At 46.5% G+C, this 15844-nt stretch overlaps 1 long non-coding RNA gene across 1 annotated transcript in view; it reads right to left on the reverse strand.

Annotated features, from left to right (window-relative positions):
• LOC134909526 (uncharacterized) overlaps nucleotides 1–15844 on the reverse strand; it is a 432031-nt gene that overhangs the window by 44105 nt on the left and 372082 nt on the right. Inside the window, exon 2 of the long non-coding RNA XR_010175955.1 lies at nucleotides 14128–14223. This is a non-coding gene — a long non-coding RNA (uncharacterized LOC134909526). The remainder of the gene's footprint in view (nucleotides 1–14127; nucleotides 14224–15844) is intronic.

Consider the following 15844-nt stretch of genomic DNA (forward strand, 5'->3'; position numbering starts at 1 on the left):
AAACATTAATTGAAATTAAACTAAAACGAAACTGAGATCCACTGACTAAATCTTGACTAAAATGAAGCAAAAGAAAAAAACTAAATGTGACTTTGAATCAACTACAATTTTAAGTAAGCGACAAGACTAAAACTAAATTGAAAATCCTTGTCAAAATGAACACTGCACAAGCCAAACAAACCACCCCCTCACAAACCTTACAAAATGTATAAACAAAATTGGAGATAAACAAGTTCCGCCCACTTCTGTATAAGCTCCACACTTCTGCACTTAACCTCGCCCCATGCCATTCACATCTCCACATATGCCCCCACTCACTTGCACTCCCCCATGCTTCCGCAACCTGGGACTCCACACATACCCTCACTTATTGGAACTTGCCACATGCTCCTCACTCACAGTAACTCCACATATACACTTCCCACATGCCCACTACTAATAAAAGGCTAATACCTTTTCAGATGGTACCCTGCTAAGCTGGACAGGGAGCACACAAATCTCTCCGCTGATGTGCTATGTGAGTCATGTGATCTTTCTGCAGTGTGCAGAGGTGGTTACATAATATAAAAATCAACAACTCCTGATCAGACCAGACCCTCCAACACGACCCCTTTCGACAGCTGGGATGCCGAACGTCCTCACACCGCGCCGATGAGGAGGTAAGACATGGGTGGGAAGGTAAGGTTTAGGCTGCGGGGGAAGGGTTAGGGTGTGGGGACAGGGGATTAGGCTTAAGCACCCCCCTCTGAGGGTTAGGGTTAGTCTGCGGACTGGGAGGGTTAGGTTTAGGCAGCGGAGACGGGAAGTTAGGTTTAGAGGCACTGACGGGGGAGGGTTAGGGTGTGGGGACAGGGGATTAGGGTTAGGCACCCTCCTCTGTGGGTTAGGGTTAGTCTGCGGACTGGGAGGGTTAGGTTTAGGCAGCGGGGACGGGAAGATAGGTTTAGAGGCACTGACGAGGGGAAGGTTAGGATTAGACACTAAGGGGAAGGTTAGGGTTAGGCAGCACGTAGAGAGGGTTAGGATTAGAGGGATACGGCAGAGGGTGGGGAGGTAAGGTTTAGACTGCGGGGGAAGGGTTAGGGTGTGGGGACAGGGGATTAGGGTTAGGCACCCCCCTCTGAGGGTTAGGGTTAGTCTGCGGACTGGGAGGGTTAGGTTTAAGCAGCAGGGACGGGAAGTTAGGTTTAGAGGCACTGACGGGGGGAAGGTTAGGATTAGACACTAAGGGGAAGGTTAGGGTTAGGCAGCGGGTAGGGAGGGTTAGGATAGAGGGATACGGCAGAGGGTATAGCACCCCTTACTCACCCCTGTCGGCTTCTTCGCAATCAGAATCCCGACATCGGTATTTCGAACGTAGGGATATCGCCCGCCAGCATCCCGTACTGATCCCTCCTACCCACACTATAAACTATATTTATTTATATATATCTACAGTATGTTTCTACACATACTACTATCTCTATAATATTCTTCTGGTAAGGTCTGTCTTGTCTCCTTCATGCATGCGCATCTAGGACTTGAACTCTTCAAATTCAAATTCAAGTCTTTAGTTCTGTGAAAGGATAAAGGTTTGTTTGAGGTCTGGAGGTATAACACAAGCTAGAAAAGAATTTAATAACTCAAGGGGTTCCGCAGTGCCTTGGTGAGCAGTGTGGATGTAGAATAACCACTTATTTAATTAAAATAATATTCTGGGGCAGTAGCACCTCTGTATGTTGAAATGGTGTATTAAATAAGCCTGTAATATTACTCTCAGGATTCATTAGGATTTAGGTTCAACGGATAGATTTACTGACAAACACAAACAATGGCTAACAAATCTAACACTTTCAGTTCGAATGTAAGGGGATTGAATAATAGAATTAAGTATGGTAAAGTGTTTCCTTGTTGAGACTGGGTTGGTTGAGCCTACAATGTCAACATTGTTGAAATATTGACATTCTGCACAATGACTGCTCACAGATGACTACACTGGAACTCCGTGTCAGGGATCGGATCCAGAACAAAATGACAGGACGGGCACCATGACAGGGAAAGGAGGAAGGTTGTTATTTGCACTTGCACTCCTGGTAAAATGGGTGTGGGTGTGGACTTGCAATGAGGGACATGGCCTCCAAGGGAATGCCATATCAGTATGACAGGAAGAGGGTGCTGCCTTGTAGAGGTGGAGGGTGACAGAAGAGAGTGGATGATGGGGAGATAGTGATGCAGAGGAGGGGCAGACGGTGACAGGGAGAGATAGTTGGAGACGAACTGGCAGAGGGTGACAGTGAGATGCAGTGGGTGGAGTCAAGGAATGGGTGACAGGGGTAGGCAGTGGATGATGCCAGCAAATGGGTGACAGGGGGAGCAAGTGGGTGATGTCAGGGGGAGGCAGCGGGTGTTGTAGGGGGTCATGGTGAGAGGCAGTGGGTAACAGGAGAGAGAGGTGATGGGAAGAGATAGTGGGAGATGGAGAGGCAGTGGGTAAGGGGGAGAGGCAGTGGGTGACAGGGAGAAGTAAAGGGTGACAGTGAGAGGCAGTGGGTGATGGTAGAGGCAATGGGTGGCAGGTAGCACCAGAGGGTGACAGGAAGATAGTGGGTAACATGGAGGTAGTGGGTGACAGGTGAGATAGGGAGACAGGGAAATAGTGGGTGAGTGGGGAAGAAGTGGCTAACATGGGGTCAGTGGGTGACAGAGAGAGGCAGGGGTGACAGGGAGATGCAGAGGGTGACATGCAGGCAGTGGGTGATGGAGAGTCAGTGGGTGACAGTGAGATATAGTGGGTAACTATGGAGGCAGTCGGTGACATGGAGTCAGTGGGTGACAGAGGCAATAGGTGGCAGAGAGAGCCAGGGGTAACAGGGAGAGGCAAATGGAGACATGGAGATAGTGGGTGACATGGAGGCACTGGGTGACATGTGGTGCCTGGGCCGCTGTCCAGGATGGTGTCCCTCCTGCCACCCTCTTGGTCCCTGTGTATAGAGTACAGCACCAGATACCCTTCACAGTCTGCAATTTACATGCAGCAGAGGGATCTTTTTAGATCCCTCCCTGATGTGTCTTCTCTGTCTTCGGATACCAGCGCAATCCACAACTCCCCACACATTGTCAGCAGCACCCAAAACCAGCGTCACTGGCCCACCTCCACCCTCGATGGCTGTAGCCGTCAATCGCAAGAAACCCTCCCCAACCGCACCCACAGACCCATAAACTCACTACCCCACCACCACCATCGGCAGCACATGTAGCCCACCGTGACCCTCCTTCCCTTTCCACAAATTACTCACCTGAGGCTGGAGTCCATGGGGTTATCTCAGAGATCCAGTCATTCATGCAGCAGCTGCAGTTGTTAGAGGTCTCACTGACTGGATACACTGGCTGCAGAGGTGGAGAAAGGGCTGTGGGGACAGAATACAGCGGCTGTAGGGTATAGGCTGTGGGGACGGTTCCCTGGCTGAAGTGGAGAAGGGCTATGGGGACAGAATACAGCAGCCACAGGGGAGAGGTTGCAGAGACAATTCCCTGGCTGAAGGGGGAAAGGTCTGTAGGACGGCTGCTGGAACATACGTATGGGGGCTAAGAGGCTGTGGGTATAGCTGCAAGGGATACGGGGGAAAAGGACTGTGGGGATGGGACATGGGCTGCGGGGGAGAAACGGCTGTAGGGATGGATGTAGGAGGTCCTGGGGAGAAGCTGCCAGCAGTAGCTGGCACAGGGTAGAGGCTGTGAGGCACAAGACCTATGAAAGAGGTGGCCCCACAGCACAGACATCCCGGCTACCAGTGCAGTCCTCCCCTGTCACCTCAGCCCGAGTATGTTGCAGACAGCAATTTAAAAACAAAAATGCCTGAAACTGATAGGTGGGGCGAGAAATCACTTGCCTGGGTGCCCACCCTCCCCTGAATCCACCACAGAATGTCAACATAGTCAATGTCGACATGCTATGCATGTTGCAGTTACAACCATGTCAACATTGTCATTGCGAAATGATGAATGCCACCAAAACAAACCCGGCCCCCTACCATGTACCCTCTGCACGTTAAACTTGAGTGTCCTGCATCAATATTGATCAAGCAGACATATGGGCCATATGTTTTTTGCTTGATAAAGGTTAATTTTTGCAATTATAGCAGCATTTCCAGTAAAAACTAATTTAAATTAACACCATTATGTTGTGTAAACATATAACTGTTAATTGAATAATATATACACTACATGGACAAAAGTATTTGGGTACACCTGTTAATTATTGAATTCAGATGTTTCAATTAGGTGTATAAAATCAAGCACCTAGCCATGTAGTCTCTATTTGCAAACATTTGTGATACAAAATGGGTTGTTCTGAAAAGCTTAGTGACCTCAAGCATGGTACTGTGATATATGCCACCTTTGCAATAAGACGGTTCATAAAATTTCCTCCTTGCTGGATATTCCATAGTCAACTGTAAGTGAGATTATTAGAAAGTGGAAGCATTTAGGAACAACAGCAGCTCGGCCACGAAGCAGAACACCATGTAAAACCACAGAGCTGGGTGAACGACTGCTAAGGCGCATTGTGTGTAAAAGTCGCCAATGCTCTGCTGATTCCAAAACTGCCATTAATGTAAGCATACAAACTGTGCAGCATGAGCTTAATATAATGGTTTTCCCATGGCCGAGCAGGGGCATGCAAGCCTCACATCACCAAGTGCAATGCCAAGCTTCAGATGGAGTGGTGTAAAGCACACCGACACTGGAATGTGGAGCAGTGGATACGTGTTCTGTGGAGACTGAGACGAATCACGCTTCTCGGTTTGTCAGTCAGATGGGCGAGTATGGGATTGGTGGATGCCGGGAGAATGTTACCTGCCTGATTGCATTGTATGGGGCTGTTTTTCAGGGTTTGGGATAAGACGCTTCTCTCAAGTGAATTGTATTCTTAATGCTTCAGCATACAAAAACATTTTGGACAATGCTATGCTTTCAAATTTGTGGCAATAGTTTGGGGAAGACCCTTTTCTATTTCAACATGACTGTGCCCCAGTGCACAAAGCAAGGACTATAAAGACACGGTTTGATGAGTTCGGTGTGGAAGAACTTGACCTGCCCCTATAGAGTCTTGACCTCAACTCCATTGAGCACCTTAGGGATGATCTAGAACGGAGCTTGCAAGCCGGGTCTTCTTGTCCAACATCAGTGCTTTACAGAATGAATGGGCATAAATTATCACAGAAACACTTCAAAATCTTGTGGCAAGCCTTCGAAGAAGAGTGGAAGCTGCAAAAGGGGGACCAACTCCATATTAAAGTATATGTATTTGAATACAATGTCATTATAGCCCCTATTGGTGTAATGGTCAGGTGTACGAATACTTTGTCCATATCGTGCATATTAGAATCTTCCACGGTCTGCTTGGGTTAGGCCACAATACGAGACAAGGGCAAAAGTCTTGGCATCAGGGATCTATTTTTTATACTTTGAAAAAAAAAAAAAAGAATGTTGTTAAACAGAAGGACCAAAGAGAGAATACAGAGAGAGGGGAAGTGGAGTATTACAGTGTGTGGTGAGTGACTGTGACAAGTTCACCACAGCACAAAAAGTAAGACATCTAAAATAGTATAACTGATATGCAAAACAGATCTGGGCCAAAATATCCCCTCTGAAAATGCGGATGCTGCCATATAAAGGGCAGATGTGTTAACCTGTTCAGAGCTGGAGGAAACTTAAACATCAGTAGAAATATGTGTTTATTAATGATCCTCCTCCTCCAGTATTGTAACAAGTCCTGCTAGAGTTACAGCAGTCGGTATCATACTTTTTGAGATTTCTGTGTTAACTATTCTCTGCTTTGATATCTGTGATGTTTTGGTCAGTGCATCTATAGGTAGCCTGGCTATGGGCCCGATTCAGACCTGATTGCTGTGCTGCTAATTTTGCTGTCCTGCAGTCAGATAGTCGCCGCCTAATGAGAGTGTAAATTCGCCCCGTGGAAGTGTGGGATTGCATGTGTACGCCATACGAAAATGTCCCTCAGTCAGCGGACAGCTGCAAATCCGTTCACAACTTACTCACCATCTAATGGTTTTTCCAGTGTGTGCAGTCTGTGCGCAGCCCAGGGCTTACTGCTACAGTGCGAAAAAAACAGGCTGATCGGGGCCGGAGCTGACGTCACACACTCTCCTAGAAAAGGCTTGGGCACGCCTGCATTTTCCCTGACACTCCCACAAAATGGGCAGTTACCACCCACAAACTGCCTCTTCCTGTCAATCAGAATGCGAATGGCTGTGCGATCGAAATTTTCGCACCATCTTGTCTCTGTTTGGCGACGTGCATACGCATTGTGGTGCATATGTAAGCACAGTGCGAAAACACACAGCAGCAATCAGGTCTGAATTGAGCATTTGGGTCGAAACGCGTCAGCTGATCATTTGGACCCCCAAGTTCCAGTTAAGGACTGAACTGCGGTACTCTTTGCCCGAGGGCCATCCCAGACTGTCCACCCGGGGAGACCATCTGGTGACTATTGACTAACATGCCTGTTTGAGAGCTGCTTCATACCAGTTCTCAACAAACTCTGGTAATTGTTCTGTCAGAACTACTTGTATCAGACTTGGGGACTTTGTTTTAAACTTGTCTTTTTTAACACTTGTTGTTTGTGTATGTCAGTTTATTAAATTAATTGTACTACACATGATGTATTTTTGATTTTTTTTCCCTATATGGTGAGAACTCATCTGTCAAAAGGGAATGAAGTTATGAGGAGATTCTTCACCACGAAAGGAATGTATTGACACTAGAGATGTGCACTTGAAATTTTTCGGGTTTTGTGTTTTGGTTTTGGGTTCGGTTCCGCGGCCGTGTTTTGGGTTCGACCGCGTTTTGGCAAAACCTCACCGAATTTTTTTTGTCGGATTCGGGTGTGTTTTGGATTCGGGTGTTTTTTTCAAAAAACACTAAAAAACAGCTTAAATCATAGAATTTGGGGGTCATTTTGATCCCAAAGTATTATTAACCTCAAAAACCATAATTTCCACTCATTTTTAGTCTATTCTGAATACCTCACACCTCACAATATTATTTTTAGTCCTAAAATTTGCACCGAGGTCGCTGGATGACTAAGCTAAGCGACCCTAGTGGCCGACACAAACACCTGGCCCATCTAGGAGTGGCACTGCAGTGTCACGCAGGATGGCCCTTCCAAAAAACACTCCCCAAACAGCACATGATGCAAAGAAAAAAAGAGGCGCAATGAGGTAGCTGTGTAAGTAAGATAAGCGACCCTAGTGGCCGACACAAACACCTGGCCCATCTAGGAGTGGCACTGCAGTGTCACGCAGGATGGCCCTTCCAAAAAACACTCCCCAAACAGCACATGACGCAAAGAAAAAAAGAGGCGCAATGAGGTAGCTGTGTGAGTAAGATAAGCGACCCTAGTGGCCGACACAAACACCTGGCCCATCTAGGAGTGGCACTGCAGTGTCACGCATGATGGCCCTTCCAAAAAACACTCCCCAAACAGCACATGACGCAAAGAAAAAAAGAGGCGCAATGAGGTAGCTGTGTGAGTAAGATAAGCGACCCTAGTGGCCGACACAAACACCTGGCCCATCTAGGAGTGGCACTGCAGTGTCACGCAGGATGGCCCTTCCAAAAAACACTCCCCAAACAGCACATGACGCAAATAAAAATGAAAGAAAAAAGAGGTGCAAGATGGAATTGTCCTTGGGCCCTCCCACCCACCCTTATGTTGTATAAACAGGACATGCACACTTTAACCAACCCATCATTTCAGTGACAGGGTCTGCCACACGACTGTGACTGAAATGACGGGTTGGTTTGGACCCCCACCGAAAAAGAAGCAATTAATCTCTCCTTGCACAAACTGGCTCTACAGAGGCAAGATGTCCACCTCATCATCATCCTCCGATATATCACCGTGTACATCCCGCTCCTCACAGATTATCAATTCGTCCCCACTGGAATCCACCATCTCAGCTCCCTGTGTACTTTGTGGAGGCAATTGCTGCTGGTCAATGTCTCCACGGAGGAATTGATTATAATTCATTTTAATGAACATCATCTTCTCCACATTTTCTGGAAGTAACCTCGTACGCCGATTGCTGACAAGGTGAGCGGCGGCACTAAACACTCTTTCGGAGTACACACTTGTGGGAGGGCAACTTAGGTAGAATAAAGCCAGTTTGTGCAAGGGCCTCCAAATTGCCTCTTTTTCCTGCCAGTATAAGTACGGACTGTCTGACGTGCCTACTTGGATGCGGTCACTCATATAATCCTCCACCATTCTTTCAATGGGGAGAGAATCATATGCAGTGACAGTAGACGACATGTCCGTAATCGTTGTCAGGTCCTTCAGTCCGGACCAGATGTCAGCATCAGCAGTCGCTCCAGACTGCCCTGCATCACCGCCAGCGGGTGGGCTCGGAATTCTGAGCCTTTTCCTCGCACCCCCAGTTGCGGGAGAATGTGAAGGAGGAGATGTTGACAGGTCGCGTTCCGCTTGACTTGACAATTTTGTCACCAGCAGGTCTTTGAACCCCAGCAGACTTGTGTCTGCCGGAAAGAGAGATCCAAGGTAGGTTTTAAATCTAGGATCGAGCACGGTGGCCAAAATGTAGTGCTCTGATTTCAACAGATTGACCACCCGTGAATCCTTGTTAAGCAAATTAAGGGCTCCATCCACAAGTCCCACATGCCTAGCGGAATCGCTCCCTTTTAGCTCCTCCTTCAATGCCTCCAGCTTCTTCTGAAAAAGCCTGATGAGGGGAATGACCTGACTCAGGCTGGCAGTGTCTGAACTGACTTCACGTGTGGCAAGTTCAAAAGGTTGCAGAACCTTGCACAACGTTGAAATCATTCTCCACTGCGCTTGAGACAGGTACATTCCACCTCCTATATCGTGCTCAATTGTATAGGCTTGAATGGCCTTTTGCTGCTCCTCCAACCTCTGAAGCATATATAGGGTTGAATTCCACCTCGTTACCACTTCTTGCTTCAGATGATGGCAGGGCAGGTTCAGGCGTTTTTGGTGGTGCTCCAGTCTTCTGTACGTGGTGCCTGTACGCCGAAAGTGTCCCGCAATTCTTCTGGCCACCGACAGCATCTCTTGCACGCCCCTGTCGTTTTTTTAAAAATTCTGCACCACCAAATTCAAGGTATGTGCAAAACATGGGACGTGCTGGAATTTGCCCAGATTTAATGCACACACAATATTGCTGGCGTTGTCCGATGCCACAAATCCACAGGAGAGTCCAATTGGGGTAAGCCATTCCGCGATGATCTTCCTCAGTTGCCGTAAGAGGTTTTCAGCTGTGTGCGTATTCTGGAAAGCGGTGATACAAAGCGTAGCCTGCCTAGGAAAGAGTTGGCGTTTGCGAGATGCTGCTACTGGTGCCGCCGCTGCTGTTCTTGCGGCGGGAGTCCATACATCTACCCAGTGGGCTGTCACAGTCATATAGTCCTGACCCTGCCCTGCTCCACTTGTCCACATGTCCGTGGTTAAGTGGACATTGGGTACAACTGCATTTTTTAGGACACTGGTGAGTCTTTTTCTGACGTCCGTGTACATTCTCGGTATCGCCTGCCTAGAGAAGTGGAACCTAGATGGTATTTGGTAACGGGGGCACACTACCTCAAGAAATTGTCTAGTTCTCTGTGAACTAACGGCGGATACCGGACGCACGTCTAACACCAACATAGTTGTCAAGGCCTCAGTTATCCGCTTTGCAACAGGATGACTGCTGTGATATTTCATCTTCCTCGCAAAGGACTGTTGGACAGTCAATTGCTTGGTGGAAGTAGTAAAAGTGGGCTTACGACTTCCCCTCTGGGATGACCATCGACTCCCAGCAGCAACAACAGCAGCGCCAGCAGCAGTAGGCGTTACACGCAAGGATGCATCGGAGGAATCCCAGGCAGGAGAGGACTCGTCAGAATTGCCAGTGACATGGCCTGCAGGACTATTGGCATTCCTGGGGAAGGAGGAAATTGACACTGAGGGAGTTAGTGGGGTGGTTTGCGTGAGCTTGGTTACAAGAGGAAGGGATTTACTGGTCAGTGGACTGCTTCCGCTGTCGCCCAAAGTTTTTGTACTTGTCACTGACTTATTATGAATGCGCTGCAGGTGACGTATAAGGGAGGATGTTCCGAGGTGGTTAACGTCCTTACCCCTACTTATTACAGCTTGACAAAGGCAACACACCGCTTGACAAATGTTGTCCGCATTTCTGGTGAAATACTTCCACACCGAAGAGCTGATTTTTTTGGTATTTTCACCAGGCATGTCAACGGCCCTATTCCTCCCACGGACAACAGGTGTCTCCCCGGGTGCCTGACTTAAACAAACCACCTCACCATCAGAATCCTCCTTGTCAATTTCCTCCCCAGCGCCAGCAACACCCATATCCTCCTCATCCTGGTGTACTTCAACACTGACATCTTCAATCTGACTATCAGGAACTGGACTGCGGGTGCTCCTTCCAGCACTTGCAGGGGGCATGCAAATGGTGGAAGGCGCATGCTCTTCACGTCCAGTGTTGGGAAGGTCAGGCATCGCAACCGACACAATTGGACTCTCCTTGTGGATTTGGGATTTCGAAGAACGCACAGTTCTTTGCGGTGCTTTTGCCAGCTTGAGTCTTTTCATTTTTCTAGCGAGAGGCTGAGTGCTTCCATCCTCATGTGAAGCTGAACCACTAGCCATGAACATAGGCCAGGGCCTCAGCCGTTCCTTGCCACTCCGTGTGGTAAATGGCATATTGGCAAGTTTACGCTTCTCCTCCGACAATTTTATTTTAGATTTTGGAGTCCTTTTTTTACTGATATTTGGTGTTTTGGATTTTACATGCTCTGTACTATGACATTGGGCATCGGCCTTGGCAGACGACGTTGCTGGCATTTCATCGTCTCGGCCATGACTAGTGGCAGCAGCTTCAGCACGAGGTGGAAGTGGATCTTGATCTTTCCCTAATTTTGGAACCTCAACATTTTTGTTCTCCATATTTTAATAGGCACAACTAAAAGGCACCTCGGGTAAACAATGGAGATGGATACTAGTATACTTATGGATGGACCAGCGACTGCCGACACAGAGGTAGCTACAGCCGTGGACTACCGTACTGTGTCTGCTGCTAATATAGACTGGATGATAATGAGATGAAATTAATATATATATATATATATAATATCACTAGTACTGCAGCCGGACAGGTATATATATTTATTATGTAATGACTGATGACGGACCTGCTGGACACTGTCAGCTCAGCAGCACCGCAGACTGCTACAGTAAGCTACTATAGTAGTATGTATCAAGAAGAAAGAAAAAAAAAACCACCATTAGGTGGTATACAATTATGGATGGACCAGCGACTGCCGACACAGAGGTAGCTACAGCCGTGGACTACCGTACTGTGTCTGCTGCTAATATAGACTGGATGATAATGAAATGAAATTAATATATATATATATAATATCACTAGTACTGCAGCCGGACAGGTATATATATTTATTATGTAATGACTGATGACGGACCTGCTGGACACTGTCAGCTCAGCAGCACCGCAGACTGCTACAGTAAGCTACTATAGTAGTATGTATCAAGAAGAAAAAAAAAAAAAAACACGGGTAGGTGGTATACAATTATGGATGGACCAGCGACTGCCGACACAGAGGTAGCTACAGCCGTGGACTACCGTACTGTGTCTGCTGCTAATATAGACTGGATGATAATGAGATGAAATTAATATATATATATATATATATATAATATCACTAGTACTGCAGCCGGACAGGTATATATATTTATTATGTAATGACTGATGACGGACCTGCTGGACACTGTCAGCTCAGCAGCACCGCAGACTGCTACAGTAAGCTACTATAGTAGTATGTATCAAGAAGAAAGAAAAAAACAAACCACGGGTAGGTGGTATACAATTATGGATGGACCAGCGACTGCCGACACAGAGGTAGCTACAGCCGTGGACTACCGTACTGTGTCTGCTGCTAATATAGACTGGATGATAATGAGATGAAATTAATATATATATATAATATCACTAGTACTGCAGCCGGACAGGTATATATATTTATTATGTAATGACTGATGACGGACCTGCTGGACACTGTCAGCTCAGCAGCACCGCAGACTGCTACAGTAAGCTACTATAGTAGTATGTATCAAGAAGAGAAAAAAAAAAAACCACGGGTAGGTGGTATACAATTATGGATGGACCAGCGACTGCCGACACAGAGGTAGCTACAGCCGTGGACTACCGTACTGTGTCTGCTGCTAATATAGACTGGATGATAGTGAGATGAAATTAATATATATATATATAATATCACTAGTACTGCAGCCGGACAGGTATATATATTTATTATGTAATGACTGATGACGGACCTGCTGGACACTGTCAGCTCAGCAGCACCGCAGACTGCTACAGTAAGCTACTATAGTAGTATGTATCAAGAAGAAAGAAAAAAAAAAACCACGGGTAGGTGGTATACAATTATGGATGGACCAGCGACTGCCGACACAGAGGTAGCTACAGCCGTGGACTACCGTACTGTGTCTGCTGCTAATATAGACTGGATGATAATGAGATGAAATTAATATATATATATATATATAATATCACTAGTACTGCAGCCGGACAGGTATATATATTTATTATGTAATGACTGATGACGGACCTGCTGGACACTGTCAGCTCAGCAGCACCGCAGACTGCTACAGTAAGCTACTATAGTAGTATGTATCAAGAAGAAAGAAAAAAAAAAACCACGGGTAGGTGGTATACAATTATGGATGGACGAGCGACTGCCGACACAGAGGTAGCTACAGCCGTGGACTACCGTACTGTGTCTGCTGCTAATATAGACTGGATGATAATGAGATGAAATCAATATATATTATATCACACTAGTACTGCAGCCGGACAGGTAGATATATTTATTATGTAATGACTGATGACGGACCTGCTGGACACTGTCAGCTCAGCAGCACCGCAGACTGCTACAGTAAGCTACTATAGTAGTATGTGTAAAGAAGAAAGAAAAAAAAAACCACGGGTAGGTGGTATACAATTATGGATGGACCAGCGACTGCCGACACAGAGGTAGCTACAGCCGTGGACTACCGTACTGTGTCTGCTGCTAATATAGACTGGATGATAATGAGATGAAATCAATATATATTATATCACACTAGTACTGCAGCCGGACAGGTAGATATATTTATTATGTAATGACTGATGACGGACCTGCTGGACACTGTCAGCTCAGCAGCACCGCAGACTGCTACAGTAAGCTACTATAGTAGTATGTATAAAGAAGAAAGAAAAAAAAAACCACGGGTAGGTGGTATACAATTATGGATGGACGAGCGACTGCCGACACAGAGGTAGCTACAGCCGTGGACTACCGTACTGTGTCTGCTGCTAATATAGACTGGATGATAATGAGATGAAATCAATATATATTATATCACACTAGTACTGCAGCCGGACAGGTAGATATATTTATTATGTAATGACTGATGACGGACCTGCTGGACACTGTCAGCTCAGCAGCACCGCAGACTGCTACAGTAAGCTACTATAGTAGTATGTATAAAGAAGAAAGAAAAAAAAAAACCACGGGTAGGTGGTATACAATTATGGATGGACGAGCGACTGCCGACACAGAGGTAGCTGCAGCCGTGGACTACCGTACTATGTCTGCTGCTAATATAGACTGGATGATAATGAGATGAAATCAATATATATTATATCACACTAGTACTGCAGCCGGACAGGTAGATATATTTATTATGTAATGACTGATGACGGACCTGCTGGACACTGTCAGCTCAGCAGCACCGCAGACTGCTACAGTAAGCTACTATAGTAGTATGTATAAAGAAGAAAGAAAAAAAAAAAAAAACCACGGGTAGGTGGTATACAATATTATATATATATTATATACAATTATATATATATAACAATGGCAATGAGAGCGGCACTGGGAGACGTGATCAGCAAGATGAAGAAATCAAGTGCTTTTATTCAGTCTACGTTTCGGGGACGCAGCCCCTTCGTCAGGATAAATTAAATGACAATAATCAGTGTTTAAATACTCGTGCAATTAGAGGTTACTCACCGCCTCCAGCCGTCGCGCCGCCCGGGTGCCGGATCTGACGTCACTCCCCTCACAGGAAGTGTCGCGTCACTGGTCCGTCTAGCCAGCGTTCTCGGGCTGTGGGATACATGCAACCATGACAACGTAAACAACTAATGTGACAACTCAAAACACACAAAAAATAAAGTGCAAATCATACATTTCTAACTGTCATTGTTACATATGTGTAATCAGTTGATACAAAAACCATAATAATGGTGCTCATTAAACTAACAGTCCCTTGCGCTATTAGGAACATAGTGCGCTGCTGTATATATTTTTTAGTACGCTGTACCTAATTTATATAGTACATTAAATGAAAAATACGTGTCACTTCCAATGAAACATATAAAGGCTGGGAGACAGCTACTAATATCGTTTTACATGTAGTAAGTATCTTGGGTGACTACTAATGTCTACCTTTACTTTACCCCAGAGGATGCTTAATACTAAACTTCATAACTTGAAATAGCATGTAAAAATTTAACCCAATACCTCCATGCGTACCTAGACGTGTGGAACTACGGATATGGGTGATTCTAAAATTGCTTATAAGAAACATTTCAAACTCAACATCTCATTTAAACCCTTAGGATATACTGTGTTGAGGGTTGAAATCCACTTGGCCTCAATCTGCAGCAGTTTTTTTGATCGGTCCCCTCCCCGTAACGACGGTGGGACCTGATCAATAATCTTATAACGCAGGGTGGCCATGCCATGTTTGGCTGTTACAAAGTGGCGAGCCACTGGTTGGTCACTTGACCCTGCTTTATAAGCCTCCCGAATGGCATAGCGGTGCTGCGCCATTCGTGTTTTAAATGCACATATATATATATATATATATATTAAGCTGGTGGTGATTATTAAACTGGTGGTCAGGTCACTGGTCACACTATCAGCAACTTGCAAGTAGTACTCCTAAGCAGACAATCACAATATATATTATACTGGTGGTCAGTGTGGTCACAATGGCAGTGTGGCACTCTGGCAGCAAAAGTGTGCACTGTACGTTATATGTACTCCTGAGTCCTGCTCTCAGACTCTAACTGCTCCCCACTGTCAGTGTCTCCCCCACAAGTCAGATAATACAGTCACACTATCTATCACTTCAGCAAGTAACTAGTCTAGTACTCCTCCTCAGGGCCGGATTAACAATGGGGCGGATGGAGCTGCAGCTCCAGGCCTCCCATTGAAAATAGGCCCACAGTCTGCCACAGTTAAGAGGGCCATAATCGCCAGCATTACAATGAGTCACTCTGACTCATTGTATGCTGCCGCCAGACAGTGCCTCAGTCAACCCTCAGTCTGTGAATCCAGTGTGGAGGAGGAGCCGCTCTCTTCTCTGCCCTCGGCGCCTCCCCCCTGGTGCTGCTGATGAGGATGGGCCGGACAGAGGGGGGGGGGAGGGGCACCGCAATGTAACGACTTCACAGCGCACCATGCATTCACGGCCATTGGCCGCACCACATGCCATCCCCCGGCCGCCTCCCGCAGCACACCGCAACACACACCACGCTGGCCAGGGCCCTCCTTAGCCAACCTCCCGCAGCCCACTCACTAAGCCCACTCCCAGCCGACAACGTACCTAGCACAGCCAACTTCCTGATACTGGGTAATGTAGCCACGTATGAGAGTTCTGGGTGCTTGCGCGGTGGCCGATGTCTGAGGTAGGCAGCCCTGCTGTGACCTCCTGTGTGAT

This window comes from Pseudophryne corroboree, chromosome 4 (genome assembly GCF_028390025.1).
Source record: "Pseudophryne corroboree isolate aPseCor3 chromosome 4, aPseCor3.hap2, whole genome shotgun sequence".
Taxonomy (NCBI): Eukaryota; Metazoa; Chordata; class Amphibia; order Anura; family Myobatrachidae; genus Pseudophryne; species Pseudophryne corroboree.